Genomic DNA, 26,406 nt, shown 5'->3' with positions numbered 1-26,406 from the left:
CCAATCTCTGTATATTTGGTCGAATGTATTTGAGATCGTTGAAAAGTCTCTACATCTAATGGAAGATACTTTATAGAATGAGGTGGAGCTCATGTTTTTTGGTCAACTTGTACTCTAAATTCAAGGTGACCAAGACCGACAATGGGTGGACTTCTTATTCTCTGGTTTTATGGTGCCTCCACCACAACCAAGTTTGGATCATTCCCCTTTTCATTGAAGACTTTGGAATTTGGCCATGTTCCATTGGCTTAACTTGAGTTGATTGTCATATTTGTCATCATGGAAACCCACAAAAATTTTCTTGATTCTCCAAAATGAGAATCAACTTGACCTAAACTTTTCCAATTTTTGCCCATTTGGTCGAATGTATTTGAGATCGTTGAAAATTCTCTACGTCTAATGGAACATACTTTATAGAATGAGGTGGATTTAATGTTTTTGGTCAACTTGTAATTTAAATTCAAGGTGACCAAGACCGACAATGGGGGAACGTCTTGTTCTATGGTTTTAGGGTACCTCCACCACAACCAAGATTGGATCATTCCCCTTTTCATTGAAGACTTTGGAATTTGGCCATGTTCCATTGGCTTAATTTGAGTTGATTGTCATATTTGTCATCATGGAAACCCACAAAAATGTTCTTGATTCTCCAAAATGAGAATCAACTTGACCTAAACTTTTCCAATCTTTGTCCATTTGGTCGAATGTATTTGAGATCGTTGAAAATGGAAGATACTTTATAGAATGAGGTGGAGTTCATGTTTTTTGGTCAACTTGTACTCTAAATTCAAGGTGACCAAGACCGACAATGGGTGGACTTCTTGTTCTCTCGATTTATGGTACTTCCACCACAACCAAGTTTGGATCATTAACCTTTTCATTGAATACTTCGGAATTTGGCCATGTTCCATTGGCTTAACTTGAGTTGGTTGTCATATATGTCATCATGGAAACCCACAAAAATTTTCTTGATTCTCCAAAATGAGAATCAACTTGGCCTAAACTTTTCCAATCTTTGTCCATTTGGTCGAATGTATTTGAGATCGTTGAAAAGACTCTACGTCTAATGGAAGATACTTTATAGAATGAGGTGGAGTTTATGTTTTTTGGTCAACTTGTACTCTAAATTCAAGGTGACCAAGAGCGACAATGGGGGAACGTCTTGTTCTATGGTTTTAGGGTACCTCCACCACAACCAAGATTGGATCATTCCCCTTTTCATTGAAGACTTTGGAATTTGGTCATGTTCCATTGGCTTAACTTGTGTTATTACATTATTATTAGCTTTCTAAAAATAATACCGTAGATTTATGAAGTACACTAGTGAAGTCACTGACATGAGAGGCATCTACACAGTATGTGGTCATCAGCCACACATGGCAGCATGTGCGTAAGCAAGCAGTGAGTATACCCTGTTGTGTCAAACAAACTGGCCCCGACACAAACTTCAGAGGGAGCCTCTGACTCCAGCTGGATACGTAGGCGCTTACTCATTTCTGAACTTTATGATCATGCCCAGTACAAGCTTTCACACTCTCTTTTTCCAAGACTGTTACAGAATTTTGGAAAGGAGGACACACGTTCAGTACTATTTTAGTCTTCAAGGACGTTTTCGTGAGAATATTTCTGATCATAAACGGTGTCTGGAAAGACGAAGCCTTGGCTCAAGATGAGGCAGCAATTCAATATAAAAAGTCATTTTACCAAATCCCCGGGCAGCAGATACTACTAACCTTTTCCAGAGTGCCCAATCTATATCCCACATGATGTCCACTTTCATTACTGCTAAATTTCACATGTCTGAAACAGCAGTGTGCTCTGTTGGGTCTGAAGTCCATATATATATTTGGCTATGATGGTGGTCCTTCAAGATACTACATCTTGACAAGAAGCACTCAGGTGTATACACTTGATTCAGGTGACCCTAATCTATCTATGGGGTTGGGTTGATGTGCTTTACCTTTAACGTTATGTTCACATCCGTGTTGGACGTTCTTTTAGAAGCTTCCAATGCAGTTTCTACCAGAAATAACTTTGCAAACATGAACCCCAACTAACCCATTGTAACGTTGTTGATAACGCTGGATAAAGGTACAAGTCCATCCAGTCCAACCTACCAAGCTGCTCCAAGGAGACCAAAAATCTCATAAGGTTTTGCCCCATGAGTGGAAAAAAAACTCCTTCCCAACTTCAAATAAAGCAATTGGACTAAATTCCTGGATCAACATCTTCTAGTTCTCATAACTTGTGATACTTAAAGAAATCAATTGAGACCAAGATGGGTTAATGGAGTCTACTCATCACCTTGGTGTCCACCATGTAACCAATCTTAATATGGCTATGAAGAAGCGGAACAACTAAGTGGAACACTATAGATATAGGTAGAGCTTTACAGACTTCCCTTTATGAGATGGGTCTAAGAATGATTTATTGGTGGTATAAACCATTTATTTTTAACCATTGTTTGTCATGTCCCCACCAAAAGGACACACATGTAGCACATGCGTAGCGCTTGCGTCTAAGAGTCACAATGTTATTGTATACCACATGACCGCTGGGGCCCAATTATAGGTCTCAGCTACCCCCCAGGACTGCTGAAGTAATTCAGGAAGCCAGAAGAGCCCCAAAGAGAACAAAGACCAGCAGAGGTGAGTATAACCGTTTGTATACTCACCTCCCCTGGGCCTCCACTTATTTTATTTTGAGGTCTGAAGAGAATACGTTATGGAATGGAAATTTAGATAGTCCCCTAGTATACAGCAAGTAACTGCTAAGGTCAAAAGATAAAGGTATTGGGAGTAATTTCGGAAAACAAGGAGGCTAGGTACAAAATGCCATCACAGGCAACAAGCAATGACTGTGTCAGGTTATTGATTGCACGTGAAATGAGAGCCCTCATTGGTAGGGTTGAGCGATTGGGATCGGAAAAGATTGGATTCCAATCTTTTCCCGCAGGACCGAGGTCAGAAGTTATTACCCACAATGTTTGGCTACTGGCCAATCAGCCAATAGCCAAGCATTGTGGGAAATAACCTTGATCCCGCGGGAAATCGGATCTTTTCCGATTCCGATCGCTCAACCCTACTCATTGGCTTCCGAGCAGACCCAGCCAGTGTATGTCTGGTCGGTGCAGCAATCCTAAAGTGACAGCCATGTCATGTACACACTCAATCTTCTCTCTACGACAACTGCTGGACGGAGAATAGAAAAGTAAGAACATAAATATTTAGATTCCTACCATGATGTTCCTCATTTTGCCACCACACCACTTTCCAAAGCATTTGCAGTATAAAGCTTAGAGCGGTAACTTGGCACCATAAAACATTCTTAAACAAAAATTATTTTTTCCACAGTGATAAAAGAAAACCACGTTCCCACTCCCTGGACAAACAGAGGTTTTATGGAGCAATTTTCAGATGAATTTGATGTGACTTAGTGGTCAGTCGTGAATCCTCAGGTATAAATATCAGAAACACAGTGTTCTATTTGGCCTGTAGGATTTGACACAAGTGGCGTTTATACGAAAGTGGTATTGGCTGGTGTATCAGAGCGCCAAGCGATGGTGACCAATATAATATGTTCCTACCAGCGAGGGAAGCCAAGGCTTTTTTTTTGTTTTATATTTTTGAGTAAAAGTCAACACTTAAATGTAGGAAAATGAAATACATCTGAGGCTTTTCCCACAGAACGAGCATTATGTGGATGGAGCACACGGTCCAAGGTGTGTCAGCCGTGTTGGTGCTGGCAGACAATAGGAAATGGCTGGTAAGAGGAGCAGCAGGCTTGGCCGACGTCAATGGGTGGTGTCATGGCACCAAGGCTTGGCTGCAAACCTTAGTGATGCAATTGAGGGAACTTCATCTAACTTTTTCTTTGTTGCTCACTTATTACAGTTCTTATTTATAAGCCTTTTAATTTTGGAGGGTCTGGACCTTTGACCTGGGACTCGAGGAGGATGATGACATATAGCCAATGGGAACATCTCATGCTCTTATGGGACATAGCCAAGAGTTGTGATAGGTATTAGTAGTGTAAGTGTATGTTCAGGAATTTGAAGCTTCATTTTTCCGCTTGACACAATGCCATATCGAATTCCGCACCCACCAGGTGATATTATTCCACCTCCTATTCACTTCAATAGTTATCAGGTGGAATCTGCCTGAAGATCAAGCATGACGCTAGAAGAAAAAAATCAGCCTCTAACACTCCCATTAAAATCAATAGAGCGTGGTTTGAAGTGGAATTTCGAGCTTTGAGGTGTAATCTGTTTCAAATAGTTGGTGGAAGCCAACATCTTCTATGAGTAGGACCTTGGGTGGATGAATATTGCTAGGTCCTCACCATAGGTTGAGTACACTTCATGGGCTGCTCATGTCCTTGTGTTTTGTCAGGTAATTTCCCGTGTATTTGCATTCCTTGCTTTGATTGTGATGACCCTCTTGTGTATTTTGCACCTCATTGCACCCATTGGGTGTACAGTGGTGTTGTTTTTGAGCCACTTGAGGTTCAGCTTTTGCATATTACACCCTGATGTCTTGTAGTCACACTAAGTAGAAAAAAAATGGCTTTCCAATTACTTTTGAGACTTACGTCCAGACCTCCATTGCAACCGTTGAGACTTTCCTTCAGTGCAGAGAGTTTATGCCAGTCCAAGGTTGGAGCTCAGGTTTGCTAGCTTAGCAAACCTTGGCATTGTTTAAGAAGTGGAACCTGTGTGAACTGAGCGAAACACCTGTATGAACAGGGAGACAGTTGTGTACTGCCACGGGGCCACTGCTTTCACACTAGTAGAAGATCATCGAGCATTGAGAAACTGCTGTTAACTTCTACAGTGCTGAATAACAACTGACAACAAGATCTGACGAGGAGTACTGCTGACAACAAGTGTGTGCTTTCTTCATCCAAACTTCAGAGAACCAGAGTGGTCTTGTCTTTTAGTAGGCTGGGGTAAGAGTTGCCACTTGGATGATCCCACATGGCACCCAGAAGAGCGAGGTGCCCTCCTTACATTACTGTAATGTAAACTTAAGTTTGTTCCATCTAGAAACCCAAGGGAGCTCTTCCCTTGCTTCTCCTAGGCTCCCTAGTGGCGTCTGGGTGCCCTTCCCCACCATGTGTAATAAACTATGAGTCTGGTTTGATATCAAGGGCCTCTGCAACAACATGGAGGTCGCTGATTGGACCTCACCAGTGATGGAAAGACCCTTGACATCACAGAAGGCTGGAGAGGATCAAAGATGGCAGCAAACACCTACTGGACTCCACGAAGGAGTCCAGGAATGGTGAGGAAAAATCAAGTCTGAAAAAATAAAAAATGTTATTTCATTATTTATGATTGCTCTTATAAAGTTTCAGAATTTGTATCAACCTCAGCTCGCTACAAACCAGTTTGTTCATCCCAACTTGAGAGATCTCAACCATATGTGGAAGCAATAAAGTCTTCAATAACAACCCAAAAGGTCACCTATGAAGGTTGTGATGCTCATACCAAGTCCTACAACTTGGGTACATTTGGGCTCCATTTGCTGGAGGAATGTCATCTGAGAACAGTTTAACCATTATACTATATAAATAAGAGAATTTGCAGTAAGATGAATCATATGGCGCGGACCTTGTATCCCGCTGCGCCGATTACAGATCTCATATCCACCACTAATGTGTTTATACCATCTCCATACACTGAGCATCATGGAATAGACATCGTAATCTGCTGACATTTCTGTACTCTGCCCATCCCATACTGATGTCTACATCATATGACATTCTTAATCTATATACCGCCATGTGGTAAAGTACGGCGAGCGCGCCCCATACCGTATACATGTGGCTCTATCGATATGTGATTGATGCAAACAATTTGAGAAGATAAAAGTGTCAGAAAAGAACAAAAACAAATCTATTTGCAAAAATAATATTTTCACAGATGTGTCTTTCTGTCTGTGGAATAAGTAAGTGCACCCCTGACTCTAATACCTGGAAATCTGCGATCGTTTATGTCTCTTCTTCATGTACCGCAGATAGTAATGTAAGATTTGTATATTGTATTTATTGCATGCATATTGGCCAAAGAACACAATGCCACTTTATAAAATTACTAATTATTATTATTATTATTATTATTATCATCTTTATTTGTATTTATTACTGTGAATATATATTTATTATTATACTATTATTGTATTACTGATATTCTTGCTGTTAGTATTGTTACTAGTAATAATAGATTAGTAGTTATAGTAGTGTTAGCAATAGTATCGCAGCAATAGAGTAATATTATAGTTAGTAGTAGTAGTATTACTGTTACTATTATTAGTAGTATTATTTTAGTGATAGTAATACCAGTAGTAGTAGTAATAGTAGTAGTAGTAATAATAAAAGTAGTAGTAGCAATAATAGTAGTAATAGTAGTAGTAGTAGTACCAGTAGTAGTAGTAGTAGTAGTAGTAGTAGTAATAGTGATACCAGTAGTAGTAGTAGTAGTAGTAGTAGTAGTAGTAGTAGTAGTAGTAATAGTAGCAGTACCAGTAGTAGTAATAGTAGTAGTAGCAGTAGCAGTAGTACCACCAGTAGTAGTAGTAGTACCAGTAGTAGTAGTACCAGAAGTAGTATTAGTAGTAATAGTAGCAGTACCAGTAGCAGTAGTAATAGTAGTAGCAATATTAGTAGTACCAATAATAGTAGTACCACCAGTAGTAGTAGTAGTATCAGTAGTAGTAGTACCAGTAGTAGTACCAGTAGTAGTAGTATCACCAGTAGTAGTAGTAGTAATATTAGTAGCAGTAGTAGTAGTAGTAGTACCAGTATTAGTAGTACCAGTCATAGTAACACCAGTAGTAGTAGTAGTACCACCAATAGTAGTAGTAGTAGTAACACCAGTAGTAGTAGTAGTAGTATCAGTAGTAGTACCACCAGTAGTAGTACCAGTAGTAGCAGTACCACCATTAGTAGTAGTGGTACCAGTAATAGTAGTACCACCAGTAGTAGTAGTAGTAATACCAATAGAAGTAGTAGTACCAGTAGTAGTAGCACCACCATTAGTAGTAGTACCAGTAGTAGTAGTGCCAGTAGTAATACTACCAGTAGTAGTAGTCGTACCAGTAGTAGTAGTAGTAGTAGTAGTACTACCAGTAGTAGTAGTAGTAGTAGTAGTAGTAGAACCAGTAGTAGTAGTAGTAGTAGTAGTAGTACCACCAGTACTAGTAGTATTACTGCTGTAATGGGAAAAGTGTAATTTATTAATTAAAAAATAACCCTTGTCATATAATACTACTTACACATATGCCACAATGATAGGACAAGCTTCTGTGAATTTTGGATTGGAGAAGACACAATTAAATAGAGGGCGACCAAAGGGGGCAGTACTGGAAGGGGTAAAGTTACAATTGGGATACCACAGGGAGAATCACAGGGGACAGTATTGGGGGTGATCACAGTTACTAGTGGGGTATCACAGGAGACAGTATTGAAGGTGATCACAGTTACTAGTGGGATATCACAGGGGACAGTATTGGAGGTGATCACAGTTACTAGTGGGGTATCACATGAGACAGTATTGGAGGTGATCACAGTTACTAGTGGGGTATCACAGCAGACAGTATTGGAGGCGATCACAGTGACTAGTGGGGTAACACAGGGGACAGTATTGGAGGTGACCACAGTTACTAGTGGGGTATCACAGGGGACAGTATTGGAGGTGATCACAGTTACTAGTGGGGTATCACAGCAGACAGTATTGGAGGTGATCACAGTTACTAGTGGGGTATCACATGAGACAGTATTGGAGGTGATCACAGTTACTAGTGGGGTATCACAGGGGACAGTATTGGAGGTGATCACAGTTACTAGTGGGGTATCACAGGAGACAGTATTGGAGGCGATCACAGTGACTAGTGGGGTAACACAGGGGACAGTATCGGAGGTGACCACAGTTACTAGTGGGGTATCACAGGAGACAGTATTGGAGGTGATCACAGTTACTAGTGGGGTATCACAGCAGACAGTATTGAAGGTGATCACAGTTACTAGTGGGATATCACAGGAGACAGTATTGGAGGTGATCACAGTTACTAGTGGGGTATCACAGGAGACAGTATTGGAGGTGATCACAGTTACTAGTGGGGTATCACAGGAGACAGTATTGGAGGTGATCACAGTTACTAGTGGGGTATCACAGCAGACAGTATTGGAGGTGATCACAGTGACTAGTGGGGTATCACAGGAGACAGTATTGGAGGTGATCACAGTTACTAGTGGGGTATCACAGGAGACAGTATTGGAGGTGATCACAGTTACTAGTGGGGTATCACAGCAGACAGTATTGGAGGTGATCACAGTGACTAGTGGGGTATCACAGGAGACAGTATTGGAGGTGATCACAGTTACTAGTGGGGTATCACAGGGGACAGTATTGGAGGTGATCACAGTTACTAGTGGGGTATCACAGGAGACAGTATTGGAGGCGATCACAGTGACTAGTGGGGTAACACAGGGGACAGTATCGGAGGTGACCACAGTTACTAGTGGGGTATCACAGGAGACAGTATTGGAGGTGATCACAGTTACTAGTGGGGTATCACAGCAGACAGTATTGAAGGTGATCACAGTTACTAGTGGGATATCACAGGAGACAGTATTGGAGGTGATCACAGTTACTAGTGGGGTATCACAGGAGACAGTATTGGAGGTGATCACAGTTACTAGTGGGGTATCACAGGGGACAGTATTGGAGGTGATCACAGTTACTAGTGGGGTATCACAGGAGACAGTATTGAAGGTGATCACAGTTACTAGTGGGGTATCACAGGAGACAGTATTGGAGGTGATCACAGTTACTAGTGGGGTATCACAGGAGACAGTATTGGAGGTGATCACAGTTACTAGTGGGGTAACACAGGGGACAGTATCGGAGGTGACCACAGTTACTAGTGGGGTAACACAGGGGACAGTATTGGAGGTGATCACAGTTACTAGTGGGGTATCACAGGAGACAGTATTGGAGGTGATCACAGTTACTAGTGGGGTATCACAGCAGACAGTATTGGAGGTGATCACAGTTACTAGTGGGGTATCACAGGAGACAGTATTGGAGGTGATCACAGTTACTAGTGGGATATCACAGGGGACAGTATTGAAGGTGATCACAGTTACTAGTGGGGTAACACAGGGGACAGTATTGGAGGTGATCACAGTTACTAGTGGGGTAACACAGGGGACAGTATCGGAGGTGACCACAGTTACTAGTGGGATATCACAGGGGACAGTATTGAAGGTGATCACAGTTACTAGTGGGGTATCACAGGGGACAGTATTGGAGGTGATCACAGTTACTAGTGGGGTATCACAGCAGACAGTATTGGAGGTGATCACAGTGACTAGTGGGGTATCACAGGAGACAGTATTGGAGGTGATCACAGTTACTAGTGGGGTATCACAGGAGACAGTATTGGAGGTGATCACAGTTACTAGTGGGGTATCACAGCAGACAGTATTGGAGGTGCTCACAGTTACTAGTGGGGTATCACAGGAGACAGTATTGGAGGTGATCACAGTGACTAGTGGGGTATCACAGCAGACGGTATTGGGGGTGATCACAGTTACTAGTGGGGTATCACAGGGGACAGTATTAGGGGTGATCACAGTTACTAGTGGGGTAACACAGGGGACAGTATCGGAGGTGACCACAGTTACTAGTGGGGTATCACAGGAGACAGTATTGGAGGTGCTCACAGTTACTAGTGGGGTGCCACAGAGTTTTGATGTGGTCACAGTTTTTTGTGGGGTACAACGGGGGAGGAATATTTGATGAGTCACAGTTACAAATGGAGTATATAAGGGGAAGTATTTGATGATTCACAGTTACTAGCGGGGTGCCACATGGGCAGCATTGGAGGTGGTCACAGTTATTAGTGGGATGCCATGGAGGGGAGTATTTGATGAGCCATGGTTACTAGTGGAATACATAAGGGGAAGAATTGGACATGTCACAGTTACTAGTAGGCTACCAAAAGGAACAGCATTGGAAGAGGTGCAGCTGTGCCCAAGGCAAATAAGATTGTGGTGAGCATCAAAAGTGGTATGAATACACGATATGACCTTAAACCTGCCACTTTACACACCTATTGTCAGCCCACACTTGACATAGTACTGGGTACCTACACATAAAAAAGAAATCATAGAACATGAGCTGGTTCAAAGACGGGTGACCAGCGTAATACAATGGCCAGACTACAGAATCCAGAGAGATGGAAAACAGATGACTGAAGGGTGACTTACAACTACGTATAACTACTGTATATCAAAGGTCAGTACAGAGGTCTCTAGCAGGATCTCTCCATACCTAGGACCATAACAAGGAGGCATCTTCTACATTTTCAGGAAAGAAGCTTCTATATCAACACAGATGGGGGTTCTTTACTGTAAGTAGAGTGAAACTTTGGAACAATGTCTCACGCCATGTTGCGATGGTTGGGTTACAGGTTGGACTCACTGTCTTTATTCAATCTTATCATCTACCACTTCATGTAACCTATGAAGCCTAGAATATCTCTCACATATATCAGAAGCAGCTTAATGGATGTTTTGCAATCTATTGATTTGGACATTTTGCCTTTTTTGGACAACACGCCGATCACTTCCATATTTGTCGAAATATGTCTCCAAAGTGCCAGCTGTCACGTAAGCAAAGTAGAACCCAATTTCCTTGATGGGAAGATCTTCCTTTGACAATTTTGTAAAAGCAATGTGTTTGATGTAAAAATAGCTTTGCCCAGGTCAGACATCTGTGAGGAGGACGTCATGTTATGTACAGGAGATACGGATGAAATGAAACACACATGAGGGCTTTATGGATGTCTTTATGACTTGAGGTTTAATCAGAGTGTTGGGGGCTGCTTGTAGATGATGACTTCCAGTAGCTGAGTCTTACATATAAATCTATCTCTAGAAATAGATGGCTCTGCTTCTTGTTTATGGGTTATCACTCCAAGCTGGTGGAGGAGAAGGAACATATTTGTCTCTAGAGTAATCCTATTCATGGACAACATGTGTCAACCTAGTAATTGCGGGTCTGGATAACAGGACCATGTGTGCCAGACTCCTCTTGCAAAAGCAGGGTCAAATGGTTTATCCATGTCTTAATCGGGAATATGGCTTGACACAGTTGGCCGGAAGGCTGTTACCCCCAGGATTAACTTCCGGTCCATAAAACATCTACTAGCACAATTCCTACAGTCATCATCTCACAAAATCCCTTATATTTGGTGATTTTACTTTGAGTTTTTCAGATCTCTTGTCCTGTTACACTTGCTGGCATCTGTCCCTGTCTCTAATACGTCAATGTTGTAGTTGAAATTTCTCATATCTCCAATATAATTGATATCAATCCATGGTGGTCAACTTTTTCCACCATTCATTTCTATCCTTCAGACTCTCCTCCTTCTATACTTTAAAATGGCTAGGACATTGCAATCCATGTGACTAATGGAATAGATACAAGAGGACAGAGAACCAAGCACAATCAACCAATCTGAGACTGGAGCAATGTGGGGTACACCACAAGAAGAATGGGTGGGCTGTCTTTTGCACCAGTTTATACCCTGGACTGAGACATAGTTTCCAATTAAAAAAAAATTACAGGAATCTTCACACTTTTCAGATCCTTGACTAAAATTGAATTACTCTGTGAGGTCTTTTACCACCATCGATTGAGACAATCTTACCAGGGTCAACCCAAGGTCTTCCTGAATGGAACTATCATGAGTAAGCTGACCGCAAAGCTCATAGACTATTCTGGGACCACCAAAGCCTGGTGCCATCTCCTACATGTAACCTAGTAAGATTAAGAAAAGATACAAGATCATCTATTATCCTTCTTTCCTCAACAGTTGCCATCAGGGATAGCGAAGTGGTCTGCAAACACATCGCATCATTGGTCAATTACACCTGAAATTGGCCATTTTGGCAAAGTTTGATCTAATGTGTATGGGCACCCTAACACCAAGATCCTACTTATCTCAATTGGTGTAGCATCTGGGAATGTCAAGAACTTAAGAGGCCATACTGAGCAAAACTTCACTTGTCTGTCCCCCTCAGGTCATGAGCCACATCAGGAGCATGTAGTAAGCAAGAATGGTCTTACCATCCTCAACTGACCCAAAAGTCTTATCACTATTTCCAACAAAAGACCAACATGAAAGAATTCCAAGTTCTGATGCCAAATTCTGGAACAAAACTGGTACAAATGACTCATGAATGCCTCCCCTGTAATCTTTATCTTCTCATGGTCAACCCTCTAGATATATAATGGGACTACTGAAAATCCAGCATGAGAAACACAAAGAACATAGGCAGAAGTCTATTCCTCGAAATGCTGCTTGCTATTATCACGTGGGATTAGTTCAGACTTGTGGATCATTCAGCTTGCAGTGTTGCTTCATGTTGTGAGAACAATGTTACTGAACAATCCAGATTTCAGTTCTTGTTCCTCCATGACAGTTGAAGTGAAGATGATGGTAAATCCCGAGGAGACCAAGCGTAGCAGGATAAAATCCCCTGGAGAGTCAGGTATTGCTTTCCCTTTCACAATACCTCCACTGTTGTCTATTAATCCTTCCTATCTCATTGTGTTTCCCCTAAATATTGTAGCAATGTATCTTCCAATATTCATGAAAAGGTCAATTCAGAGAAGGGACTTTACGTTGAGATTTTCCAGAGCAGATGTTGGCCGATTGGTATGGTATTGATCCAAGTACATGGATTTACCGTTGCATCTTTGAAAATCCCTAAAGAAAACAGTAAAAGTGCACTGGGGGAATCTGCTCATCTTAGGTGAACTTACAATGAACTTCCATAATGTAGAACTTCTGGGAATCTATCTGCCCATAGAAAGGAAAGTTATAGTCAATAGTCTGAATACAACTAAGAGAAGGTCTCTATTCCCAGTGTCAGATGATGGACATATTTCTATTAGTCTACTGATCTATTGTAAGGGTCAGGTGTATAGCTGTAGGGAGGTCAGAGGTAGCGGTCACAACCTGGGCCCAGGGCTAGACACAAGGTAGCAGTATCACGGTTAAGTCCATGCCCTAGCTGATGTTTGGCCAGCATGGCTCTCCTGAATGATAGTCCAGAGGAGTTGTGGCCTCATAACTAATGAATGTTTCCATTAGTAGTGCTTATTGGCTGCGGAGAGGTCCAGGAGTGAGTAGTAAGAGTCTCAGTACTTTTCTATGCACCAGCATCGGCACCAGAAATTGAGACGCGACTATATTGTGTAGGACCTGGGGAGCACTATATGGTATGGGATCTGGGGGAACTATTCTGTATAGGTAATGGGGAGCATTATATTGTGTGGAATCTGGACGAACTATATTGTGTTGGATTTGAGTGATACTATAACATGTGGGACCAGGGGAGATTATATTATGTGGGACCTTGTGGGACTATGTGTGAGACTTGTGTGAGACACAATATTGGGTGGGACCTGGGGATGTTATACTATGCAGGGCCTCTTAAGAGACACTATATTGTGTTGGAGGAAGTCGTCCCGCAATAAGCCCCTTATGACACCCTCTTCATTACGGCATATTGTTAATCCACCCCCCAAAAAAAGTATTCTGCATACACTTCCACCTCTGGATTATAAATGGCACATGGTAGATGGGAGAACCTATAGATAGTCACAGACTTCTATCAACTGCTCCTCGACATAAGACTCAAGAGCCTCGAATATAGATCTCAGCTGTGTTTAACCTTGTGATGACTCTTCTCATATTCTGGAACTTCTTGTTGTTATCTAAGCTCCACTTTGCCCCTTTAAAGTACAATTTTTTAACCTCTTACAAATTTTTAGCTCTCACGGGACCAGAGCTTTGTGGTCTGGGAAGTCATCATGTGCCAGTTTTTGGCCAACATCACCTGTTGCCATCCATACCCCGGGTGGCCACCCTGATATGTCGTAGCATGAAGTTATTGATTCTTCAGTTGTTTTCCCATCCTTATTGAATATATCTCCTTATATAGTCACTCTCGGTGAGGTCGGAACAGAAAACATGGATTTTCACAATATCTTGAAGTCTTTTTGATGGACTTTTGGGTTGGAATCAAGTGGTGAACCTCAAAGAACATGATAAACTAATTTTTGACAAAGTTTTCCCATATGTATCCGTGGCTTTAATCTCTTGATCCACCCAATCTGTATTATTGTGGACACCCAATGGCGAAGCTCCCCTGAAGCTTTAGAGATGGCTTCATTCCTTGTATCGTCCCAGTGAGACCAACTTGTGGTTTGTAGACAACGCGAAGGACGTCACGAGCTCTGTACCTCCTTGAAAGTCATTTCCACGGACGAGAATCTGGGAATGTTTCTTGAGATGTTTTCTCAGAAAGAATATCCTTCCTCAAACAAATCCTTTTACAGTCATAACTATTGTGATGTACTGAGATAAATTAATCGCATGTATTATGGAAATTATAGCGGGCGAGGTGGGGCAGCTGTAAATAGCTTCTGTGTTTATGGCAGGAAAGCCTCGGATCAGTAGTTCTTTTCATAGCTCAGATGCTTGTTGTGTCCATGGAAGCCATGATGGGAAGCACACTTAATCCTGCACACATTGAATTCACTGGAATCAAAGTCTTACATGCTTATCGCCGGGACTCCTGGGGGTTTAGACATACCGAAAACCAGGCAGAATAAAAGGTGACAACTGCTTGTCGGGGGGATGGGATTAACCCTTGCTACAAGAATGCATTAAGAAACCATTGAAAGCTTTTGTCTATGGATTTCCTAAGGGGGAAATTCTTAAGAGAATGTTTTTGGGGTGCGCACAACTGGAAACCTTAACTGGGACAGTGCTCAATTATTCTTATTATTTGTGAAAGCAGAACTGGTGATACTGGTCCTCATTGAGGAGCTCCAACATGGAGGCAATGCTCTATGGGAAAAGGTATGCAGATTGGCTCTCCTCGATGAGGATGACGGCTGTTTCTTTAGAACCAGTACCCCTTCCATCCTGAAGGGCATCTCATTCAACCAACCAGTACCCTGTTCTGTACTGATAGGGGGTAAGAACTCCAAAAACAGCTGCCTATAAAGACACCAGCCAATGCACAAAACTGTATGTCATCCCCCCCATAGTAATTGCCTTTCCCAAATCCTGACTGGGGCTCATGGCACTCAAATACCCCCAGGACTTAGCAGTACGGCTGGATTACACAACAACCGGGCAGGTGCAAAACCACATTTATAAAGCACGTATCAATACGGGCAGAAAACAGTATTGTTTGTGGGGTTGAGCCGATCTTGAGATTTCAGGATCAATTTTAAAATCCAATTTTCAATCATTTTCCAGCCTATCCCCGTCCGTGAAATTTGCTCGATCGACAATCGGGATCCGATCTTTCCCAATCGCTCAACCCTATTCATGATATAGACATGAATAGGGTTGAGCCGATCTTGAGATAACCTCCAACCTCGATCCTGCCGGAAAAGATTGGGATCAGAATTCTGATCGCGATTGTGAAATCTACTCGATCGCCGATCGGAATCCGATCTTTTCCGATCCCGATCACTCAACCCTAGTGGACAGGTCTGCTACAGCCACACCGACAATTGTGTAGCCATGACATACATAGGATGACATCTCCATGGAGAAAAGCTGCTGAAAACAGGTTTGAGACAGAAATCCACAAGTTACACGCCATTGTAAAGCAGAATTTGGCTTCCACCTATTTGGTGTCATTTCAAAGCCATGAGCCATGTATAGCCTGGGGTTATATTCCATTGTATCCGCTCGCTGACTACTATAAGTGACGGTCGTATATTGCTATGAAGAATGTGATTTATATCATATAGTGCAGGTCTCTGCGTGGAGATTACACATTTACTGATACTCAGCTTCTGGGGTTAGATAGGCCAATTCTTATCGTTATTGCAACATAGGATGATACACAGCGCAATATGTAATATTGCCTCATAGAAAGAAGAAGACGGGGTGATTAATAGATATACATTCATCTGGTATAGTATATAGTATAGCAGGTGTCTCCTGAAGATACACCCTATTAAGTCATAGGGATGTCATTGGTGGTCTCAGAGAGATTGTGGTAGACTCAAGCCATATGCTGATGGTACTGGGAATGGCGTAATAATGGTCCATCGGACAAAGTCTTTGCTCCCACCCCTCTAAAATGCATGATTGTGATGAGTACCGTTCTTCCTCCACTGGCCATTGGTGTCTGTAAGTGACCTCTATGTAGTCTTCTAGGCCAATATCGTATATTTAGCAGGTTTATGGAGGAGGGGGAACAAAACTAAGTACCTACTAAATGGGACTCTACATTTTTTAAATAAACCTTTCTAGTCCCTGGTAAGTAACTGGTAAGTAGTAGATGGGGAGCAGGTTGTAGGTAAATGCTTGGTTCCCATCATTTGGAAAGAGCGGTTGTCTCCAATTCTATATAATATAACTATATATGAATTACCTGACTGTAGGGAACAAGGTGTAGGTCAACTTGGTAAACTAAAGATGGAACATACAGAATATGGGGTACCATAGACAGTTAGAAACTGGTCACATGTCTACACCTGAAGATGTGGAGCTCAACATGGTTATCGTGAAGAAATATCTCTAGAAACATGTCAGAAAGCTGAGTCCTCTGCCCCGTTACTCTGAATTACCACCATTATCTGTCAGCTGGACCTTTCCACCATGAGATCCATCAGCATTATCATTAAGGACTCCCATCAAAGTTCCTTCATCACTACTTCTGATGCACATAAACTATTTCTCAGTTATACTTGCATATCACAGATTTTGCAGCAGTATCTACATAAAGCAAGTCATTTCTCGAAAGCTTCTTCTGGCTCTTCTACGGATGTCTGATCACAAGCCTACGGTGTAGTACGCAAGTCAGAAAGTAATCTAGTACAAAGTTTCTATATAGCTGACATGGGATACTCCTATATATAAAAACATTCATCGCTTACCCCTGTCATAGACCATTCATGTTGGCTTGATGGAAATTTAATGTCTTGGACCTCCACATGGTTCACACAGACACAGTGACTCTTCTGTATCAGTGGCTAATCCTATTACCTTGAATGTGACGAGGAGTATATGCACACAATGATGGGGATGCAAAGGAGAAAAGAAGAAAAACTTCTATGGAGACCAAAACCTAACTTTCCAATGTAAAATAATGGAAATTCACCAACGAATAGCCTACAGGTGACCGCACCACGATGTGAGGATACTTCTCAAAAGTCTTATGATGGCAGAGAGTGGTTCAGGAGGGGTACTATATCCCCTTAACCCTGTCTAAGCCTCTCACATCTACCAGGTTAGTCTTCTCTACACCGGGCTGATGAGATGCAATAACATCGAAATGGCTGTCCTCGGTTGAGAGACTATACCTGGTAATAATCCCATCGTCATTGCAAAACAAAGGCCTCTTGGAAGGTCGAGCATGATGCTAAAGGGAGCAGCCTTTATTGGGCTATCTCACTGAGATTCTGTCTTCCTAATTACATCAGGGAAGACAGGCTTGCACATTCCAGTGAGCGCCCTCTATTGGTTTGCAACACTGAGGCACTTGACTTCCTAATTACATCATGGAAGACAGATTTGCATATTCTTCCCATGGTGCCTTGCAAAGTGGAGTGCTAAAGGCTTAATAAGTCTCCACACACCTATATGGTGGTCTCTCCCCAAGGAGTGACAATATCCCCTTAACTATGTTTTCTTAAGGCATAGAACCCCTCCTGTCTGCAGTCTGACTTCATTTCGGAGGAGTTATTCTGGTTTGACTTTAATCCCAGAACTTGTCACTGGGCTTCCCGAGGGCCAGACACTGATCTATAGGGAGCTAACTTACAAATTGTGGCTTCAGGTGAACAGTGTTACTTTTTGTGATGGTGGATAGTAAAACTATTGATAGATTGATTGGAAAAAAGCTCAATGCATCACATTCACCTGACTGATCCTCTGATGTTTCTTGGGTCTCCCATTGGACCCCTCTCAACACACACCTCTTCAATGCAGAAAGGAACCTGCTGGGTATACAAAAGAAACCCAATAGATTTGTCCTTCACGACCTCTACTATTGTCTGGACATGGCCAGCTATGTGAGTCATAAGATGACCAGCTTTTCAAAGCAACATGATGTTGCAATATTCAGTCACAGGATAGCTATCCTTTATATGTATCTCTGTGTGGCCACCAAGGGGTTGGGTTTTATTGTATTGATTTTATGAGGACTTCCAGCTAATGTTCTTCTGCCATTGGTCGGAGCTTGAATAGCTTTACAAATTCAATGAATTCTGTCTAATAAAATAACTTTACTGTGGATCGAGAGGATTAAAATAAAAATCCTAATTGTAGTCTACTCAAAGGAGATGTATAGCATGTCATAGGGAGTTCATAATGTGACCGTATGACAGGCGGCAGACACGCCTGAGGTCTGACACGTTAACCATGTCACCACTCCCTAGTACCCATCACTCCGAAGGAATCCCCAAGAGAAAGCCAGCAATAATGTCATAACTCACAGGGGCAACTGAGTTTACTCAAAGGCTGTGACTTCTCGATGAAACACTAGAAAGACATGTCAAACTTCAATAAAAGAGGTCAAAAAAGTTTTCATTCTTCTTATAGATAAACCCCCACGAAGAAACCACCAGGATCAGGACCCTGGAGCTTTACAGACTGGCCAGTGAACTTGTCACTGACTAATGATGTTTGAGCCTTCTGAATATTTGCAAAGTTCACGACCATAGTTGGTGCAGAGCTGAAGTGCCATTAGTGTACTCACACCAGAGTAAAATAATAGAAGGCCTGGGTACGTGCAAAAAATACACACCTTTTTTCAGCATTTCAGGGTCCTGCCGTGGTAGCTGTTCTTCTTTCCCCACATCTTCCAGCCAACTGAGTGACGCCACCTGCTACATGGAGACCACTGATGTTTGAGATTGGGTCTCGCTGATCATGTGGGCCACCTTAATGTCTTGATGTGTTATACAATATTATCATCGCTCTATCGTAGGCTCAATCACAGGTCTCAGTGGTCCCCGATGTCACCTGGGAAAGAAGACCAGAGGCCATGGTGGAGAAGTGAGTAAGACTGTACAGTATATTATGTTTCCTAACCCCTCCTGGGGCCTTCACTTATTATACTCTGAGACCCCAGAATATAATAACAATTTGTGACATGGCAGCTTTTGTCAGGGGATTCATTACAATTACGTAATGGCGGAGGCATCTTTCACTAGAACCACCTGGATGGCGTGTTCACTATTGATCACTTCATCTGAGCCACTGGAGTTGGAGTATTTTCCGACTTTGGCGGCTAGTTCTGGGTCTCAAATGTGTACTACAGCCAAGACCTGGAAGTAATGACGCAGGCACCGCACAGCCCACGGCATGACGCAGTACTATTATGGCATTGAGTGTTAAGTAACTCTCAGTGCGACGTAATAGTATGGTATGGTGTGGAAAGGGGTTAGGGTAAGTTCACATGGGGTTTTTTGGTCAGGATTTTGAGGCCATATTCGCCTCAAAATCCTGACCAAAAAGACGTCTCCCAAAAAGAAGCGACATGCTCATTCGAGGCGAATCGGCCTGAGGACACTCCCTCCTGCCAACTAGGCCCATTCATTAGGCCTAATCCGGAGTGAAGTGCGCTACTGGATGCTGGTGAAGTGCACTGGCTTTCAGTCGCGGGTACCCATTTTTTGGTCCAGAACCTAAAGCGGCCTCCACCTCAGATTCCAGACCAAAAAACTCCATGTGAACTTCCCCTTAAAGTTTGGCAGACTCTAACTACTAAGACTTCAATAGAATAATCTTCTGATTCTCCAGGAAAATGTAAAGCCAAAGAAGAAAGCCTCAATCCTACTTTAGGTGCCTATTTGTTCTTAAGTTCTTTTTTTAGAACATTTCTCCCCTTGGGACCGGAGGAATAATAAAATCTTTGAAATTTTGGGTCCATGGCCAAGAAACTCTCCAGATCTCCAGAACTTGTGGTCAAGCCTCAAAAAAATGGGTGAAAAAACAAAGACACAGACATTGTGATAAACTCCGAGAACTGATCCGGCACTTATTGTACTTCAGTCCCCAACGTGTTGGCCATGGTTGAACAGTTGGTATACATATACTATATACTGTATACACCACCCATACACTCGTTCTGCCCCCATACCCTGACATGGAATATCCAGACATTTACAACCTGGCTGCCTCATTTCCGGGTGTACATGCTGAGTTCTCGTCCAGGTTCACATTTGGCCTTTGAACATGGAGCACAGTAGGCCGGAGCAGTAGCCTCCAGCGCCTAGCCTGACTACACCTGACCTTCACATTACACACAACCTCTCAGCCTACAATTATACGAGTGCTGGAGCCTGGAAAAAAAAAGTGCAACAATTGTTGTCGGAGGGAAAGTGAAGTCTTCAGGAAGCCGGCTAATTGCTGGGTGAATTGGCCCACTGTTCCCGGCCGCCTCAGAATGCCCGTGAGGACTTTTTGTGCTTTTATGAACTCTCTGCAGCTTCCTGACATCTGGATTTCATTGACTTATTCTCCTATTTCCCTGTGTGTCCCAGTGACCTCTTCTTACCTGCTCCGAGGTGGAAATCATTACAAGGAATGACAGTTCTCCATGTCGCCCCCATTGTGTCCTGTTCCGACCAATAAATCTACCCAGTCGCCTTGTGGAATTAGCCCGGATGTGAACGTGATCGCTCCAGAACATTAATGGTACAGTCACACAAAGTGTATGGACCTCGGCCACCACCGGGCTGACCCTGCACCACATGTTTGTCTGTGGATTGATGTTTGATTTTTAGCAAATAATCATTATTGTGTATTATTATATTGTGGTCACCGTTGTCATCAGATAACCAATATTTCAGGCTTAGAGTTGTCAGCAAATAGTAATATTGTAATAGTTGTCAGAATGTAGCCATTATATTGTGGTCATGGTTGTTAGGACACCCTGACATATCAGTCATCAGTAGATCATTATAATGTGGTCACTGTTGTGCACAGATACATTGTCATACCGGTTGTCAGCAGATATCATCATATTGCATCCTTGCCAACACTGAGATTATGACATGCTCAATGGACCACAAATATTTTTGAACAAGACCTCGTCCCCTATGGGCATGGGCATGCCTTTTTTGGACATTGGCACATCCCAACTTTTTTGAGGTGGGAACAAAATTTGATGGTCTCAAAAAATTTCAAGGTGATTGGCCAGTAGATCAGGACTCCGAGAGAGTCACATTTTCTCAGGAGCCCTCACAGACCTCCCAGGAGAGTTGGCAACTACGTCACATTGTCATCACAAATATTCATAGTTGTCAGTGGATACATATCTACACCGATCAAGCAAAACCTCCTAACATTGTGTACGAGGTCTGTTGAGTCCAGGACTCCTCATGGAAGTCTCCTGTGCGCTCTGGTAACAAGATACTAGCAGCAAATCCTTTAAGTTCTGCAAATTGCTCAGAGCAGCCTCCATGGTTTGGACTTGCTTTCCAGCAGATCCCACAGATGATCGATCCGCTCCAGATATGGAGAATTCAAAGCCAATTCAACACCTTGAACTTTGTGTCATGTTCCTCAATCCTGAACGGTAATTTTGGTGTGATAGGGGTAATATCCTTCTAAAAGAGGCCATTGCCAATAGTGGGCCGCCATTGTCTTCAAGGGGGGTACTTGTTCTGTACAGTTTCTAGATAGGAGGTACCTATTAGCTACGAGTTCCTAGCAGACCATTGCCTAGAGCATCGCACTGCCTCCAATGGAACCTTACCATAGCGCCCCCTGGTACCATCTCTTCACCAAGTAGGAACATCCAACTATCCACATGATGGAAAACATGATTTATCAGACCTTGTCCCATTGTTCCAGGGTCCGGTTGTGATGCTCAAGTCCCCAATATAGGTGGTGGAGGTTCACTTGTCATCTAATGTATCCTACGGCTCGACATCCTCAGTAGATCGTCAATGTTATTCACGGAAATCATGGTTTTAATGTTATGGCACATGGGTATATACAGTAGATCTATATTTTGGTTACTTTCAATGTGAGTTATAGTCTATCGCCTCGTTGAGTTCCCCTCCTCATTTTGGGACAGAGCGCCTCCAGTCCTTTCAGTGGGATGACTATATACAGGATGGCCATCAGGTTGGGCGGTATTAGACAACATTTGATATGTGTCCTCATCACTGTTGATGGTTGTGTACTGTAACCAAGGAACCCCTCCCGAATCATTCTCCTGACCTCACCACTCACGTGGTCAGCCTCCATACACTGATCCTCAACCCCATTAATGAATATGCCCCTCGAGGACAATAAAATACGTTTGCACATGTTTAGATTTTATTACAGATGATTTCTTGCCGAAATCCTACAAATCCTATTAAAAATAACACGACGTGTGCGGCAGAATGTATACGAGACAAGACTCATGTCTAGGAGGGCGGTGGATGGACCTTCTCGAGTGACGTCGCTTCTGCCATCTTTATGTGTTCTCAGATATAACGGGACATTTGTTCTTCCAGTCTAGTGTTTAGGTTGGTCTATAGTGAGCGGGGAATCGTACGGACCTGTGCATGTGCGTAAAATTATTCCTATGGAGATTCCTGTAGACTTTATCCTTCTCCCTAGGTCTGATCTGGCCATGGACGTAAAGATTTGGCCACGTTATGATGAACATTAAGTCAGAAGGGAAGGGGGCCACACATAAAAAGAGATTTCCCTTAGAACTAGAGGAAGATAAACCTTCCATTAGATAACAATAATCTACACCTATGGGCCTAAAAATATAATACCGCACCCACGTATCAGATTGCTGTAACACTGGTCCGGCAGTTATGTCTCAGGCAGATACGTAAATGGTCAAAGACGTGGTCTGCCACAAGAGGGCGGAAAAGTGCTTACCCCACTGCCCTTTAAAAGGGCTTTCAAAGGCTACTTTTGGGTAGTGTACCTCCTAGTGAAGAAGTGTAGGCTGTTAGACATGCCTCTATGACACAACACAAGACACTTTAATAAGTTGATCGATTCTGAGAGGGGCGCATTATTGGACTGAGGGAAGCAGGATGGCAGTTTTGACAATCGGTCCGCCATCTAGGCCATGTTGATCTAGTTGTTAGGAGGTTACACAGTGGTTACATGAGGGCACACATATATGGTGAACATCAGAGAGCATTGTTTGATCCACTGACAAGCACGAGCTGCTCCTGCAGTTTCCTTGCCCACCATCCTGACACAGGGGGCGCCTTCATTACACCCAGATGGATAGTTGGTGTCTCAGCACCCATTACGTCCTGTCACCTTCATTTATAATGGTGAGTCCTAAACTGTATCGTCCACAGTGAAGGATCCAGGGTTAAGGATGGGTGAACCTAAGACATGTTTGTCCTCTGGTTCAGTCCAAACATGTTCAGATACAACAGGACATGAAGTTACTATACTGTGGGGTCTCTTCATACCCCAGAGTATAATAGGTGGAGGCCCAAGGGAGGTGTAAAATATAAAAAAACACTCATACTCACCTTCTGTTACCTCTTTCGGGCCTCCTCCAGCCATCTCTGCCTTCCTCCTACGTTCACATGATACTTAGTAGGCGTCTGATCCTCTTTTGAGATGTCATCACACCACCAGGGTCATCGCTGAGGTACTTCATAGTGTCCTGCCCCTCAAGTCAAATCCGCCCCCAGCTTGTGGACGAATACAGGAAGCGAAAAGACAAGACAGCGATAAACTGGAAAGACAGCGACATGGGAAAACCTCTTTATTGCCCGCCACCTGAGCGGCCGCCATATATAAATACCCCACATCTGCCTTAATAGTACAATAGCACATAGACATACAATACAGCGCCCCCTGTTGTACATCACTGACCTACACACCTACACCGGGGAGCTCCACAGTGAAGAGAACAGCCCAAGGAGGACATGTGATGACGTCACAAGTGTGTGAGGGCGGAGCTAATAGGTGGAGAAGAGAAATGATAGCTGAAGGACATGTGAGGGGCGGGGCTAAGAGGTAGATAAGTAATGGCTGAAGGACCTGAGAGGGACGGGGCTAAGGGGGTAGATAAGTAATGGCTGAAGGACCTGAGAGGGGCGGGGCTAAGGGGGTAGATAAGTAATGGCTGAAGGACCAGGAGGGGCGGGGCTAAGGGGGTAGATAAGTAATGGCTGAAGGACCTGTGAGGGGCGGGGCTTCCATGCTGAGTACATTGTATAGACCAGATCTGAAGTGATGGCTGAAGTGGCCGCTTCTCTGAGGTGAGAAGTTGCCACCAGGGAAATGCTGGGAGTTGTAGTTCTCACGTTTCATGTCCTCTGACATTCCATGACAAGACTGAACATGCTGGCACTTGTAGTTCTCTCCTCCTATACTCCTCACTCTAATGTTCACTACTCTCTTAAATCAAATCAAATCAAAAAAAGCTTTATTGGTACGTCCGAATAGATATTTGGCATTGCCAAAGCTAGTAAAGTGGGGGGGGGGGGGAGTTGGACTCGGGTGGGTGAGTGGTGGGGGTGCGGTGGGTGGTTTGGGGCATAACAGTCCGTGGAGTCTCATCTTCCTCTTCGTTGGTGACTGCTATATGGGGAGGTGGGGGTGGGGTGGGGCGGGTGTATTGGGATAAATATAACAGTCCATGGAGTCTCATCTTCCTCTTATTTGGTGACAGCTCTCTCTCTACATATATATATATATATATATATATATATATATATATATATATATATATAGTAATGTAAGAGAATAATCCCCTAATAATGGGTCGCCAGTCACCTGACCAGAGCCGTCACCTCTGTAGTGATAGAGGTTGGTGCCCATATATCTACCAGTTATCTTATGGAGAGGGCTCCCTGCATATAGCCCCCTGACCTACTATATAGTAATGTCCCCATATACATGACGGGGTATTATCACAGGCCTGTATAGGGCGCTGTCAGCCTTAGGGAAAAGTCCTATAACTCTCCATTCCCTGTCGTCCCACCAACGGCACAAGGCCCCGTATTGTGCCGCTGTTGGGACTAAGGGAAAACAGATTATCTACATAATCAGCCATTTGTGGCCCAAGCTAAATAAATCAGATTAAAGGGGTGGCCTGTACCAAAATCGACTCTTCATACTGATGTATATGATATGTGGGGTCTGACACCCGGACCTCGCACAGATCATAAATTCTAGCAGCCTATGGGTGTCAGAATCTGTGTACGGGCAGCACGTGCCCCAACTGAAATAATAGGAGCCCCACTAAATGGCGGTGAATTCCTGCACCCCTCGTATTACTTGACTCGAAGCACAGGCCTCCTGTCCACTAGACGTCCAAAGATGATCTGTGCGAGGTCCAGATGGATAATTCATTCGCATGAAGATTAGTTTTGGAGATGGACAACCCCCTTAATATATCACCCACCACAGACAGTCTTGTTTATGTTTGTCGTGGGTTAACCCATTGATTCAGGGTTTTATTCCTGTTTTTATACCTGGAGATCCGCGATGAGGTTGTTTGACTTGTTGGACGGCCATGATCATTGTATCATAGGTAAGTGATTGTTGTGGGTGACACCTCCACCACGGTCAGGTCCTCCATGAGGACAGTAGGCCTTGCCGGGGCTACGCTCACCCACACACATACACTCGCCATACTGGGTGTTGAGTTTCTGCAGGAAAAAAAAAATGTAATTTATTATTTTAAATTGAAAATCATAGAGGTTATAAAAAGTCCAAGAATAGCAGGCGGAGGGGAACACCTGCTGTGATCTGTGTTGCTCCTGGATTATACCCCAGATGCGGCTTCTTTTCCATATCTTTTCAGCATAAAAAAAAAAAAAATGGGAAATGGATTCAGAGGCTGCGGTCAGGCACCAGAGAAGCTCAGCTCGAGAGCCCCCAGGTCTACGCTGTCAGCCAGGGCCCTCGCTCCAGACAACAGCCACTTTGTGTTCGCTCCGTCAGGAACCTTTGGAAAATTTCTGTTATAGTAATTAAAATGCAAACTATAAGAGGGTAAATAGCCGTCTGTTTGGAGAAGGACAGACAAGGGGGTTTTGGGCCGGGTTCAATAGGCAATTTACGTCTCGGAGATGGGGGAGCAGTAGAGAGTCGGCGTTAGGAATGTGTTTTGGGAGGATACGACCAATGCGTGAACGTGTAACACTTGACTCCCTCATGTCTTGTAGGAGTTTATACCTTTCATCCGGCCACAACATCAAAGCCCGGATCCACCAGAGACCTGCACCTCTTAAAGGGGAAATCTCTACAAACCATTCTATGATACATAGGTACATTGTAGAGGGTTGAAGGTCAACGTCTCCAGTTGCTAACCCTAGGGGATGACCATACATCACGACCCTACCCAACACAGGTTATTGGT

This window comes from Leptodactylus fuscus, chromosome 1, assembly GCF_031893055.1.
Source record: "Leptodactylus fuscus isolate aLepFus1 chromosome 1, aLepFus1.hap2, whole genome shotgun sequence".
Lineage (NCBI taxonomy): Eukaryota > Metazoa > Chordata > Amphibia > Anura > Leptodactylidae > Leptodactylus > Leptodactylus fuscus.
The sequence above is the reverse complement of the archived record's forward strand: the minus strand, read 5'-3'. Positions refer to the sequence as shown.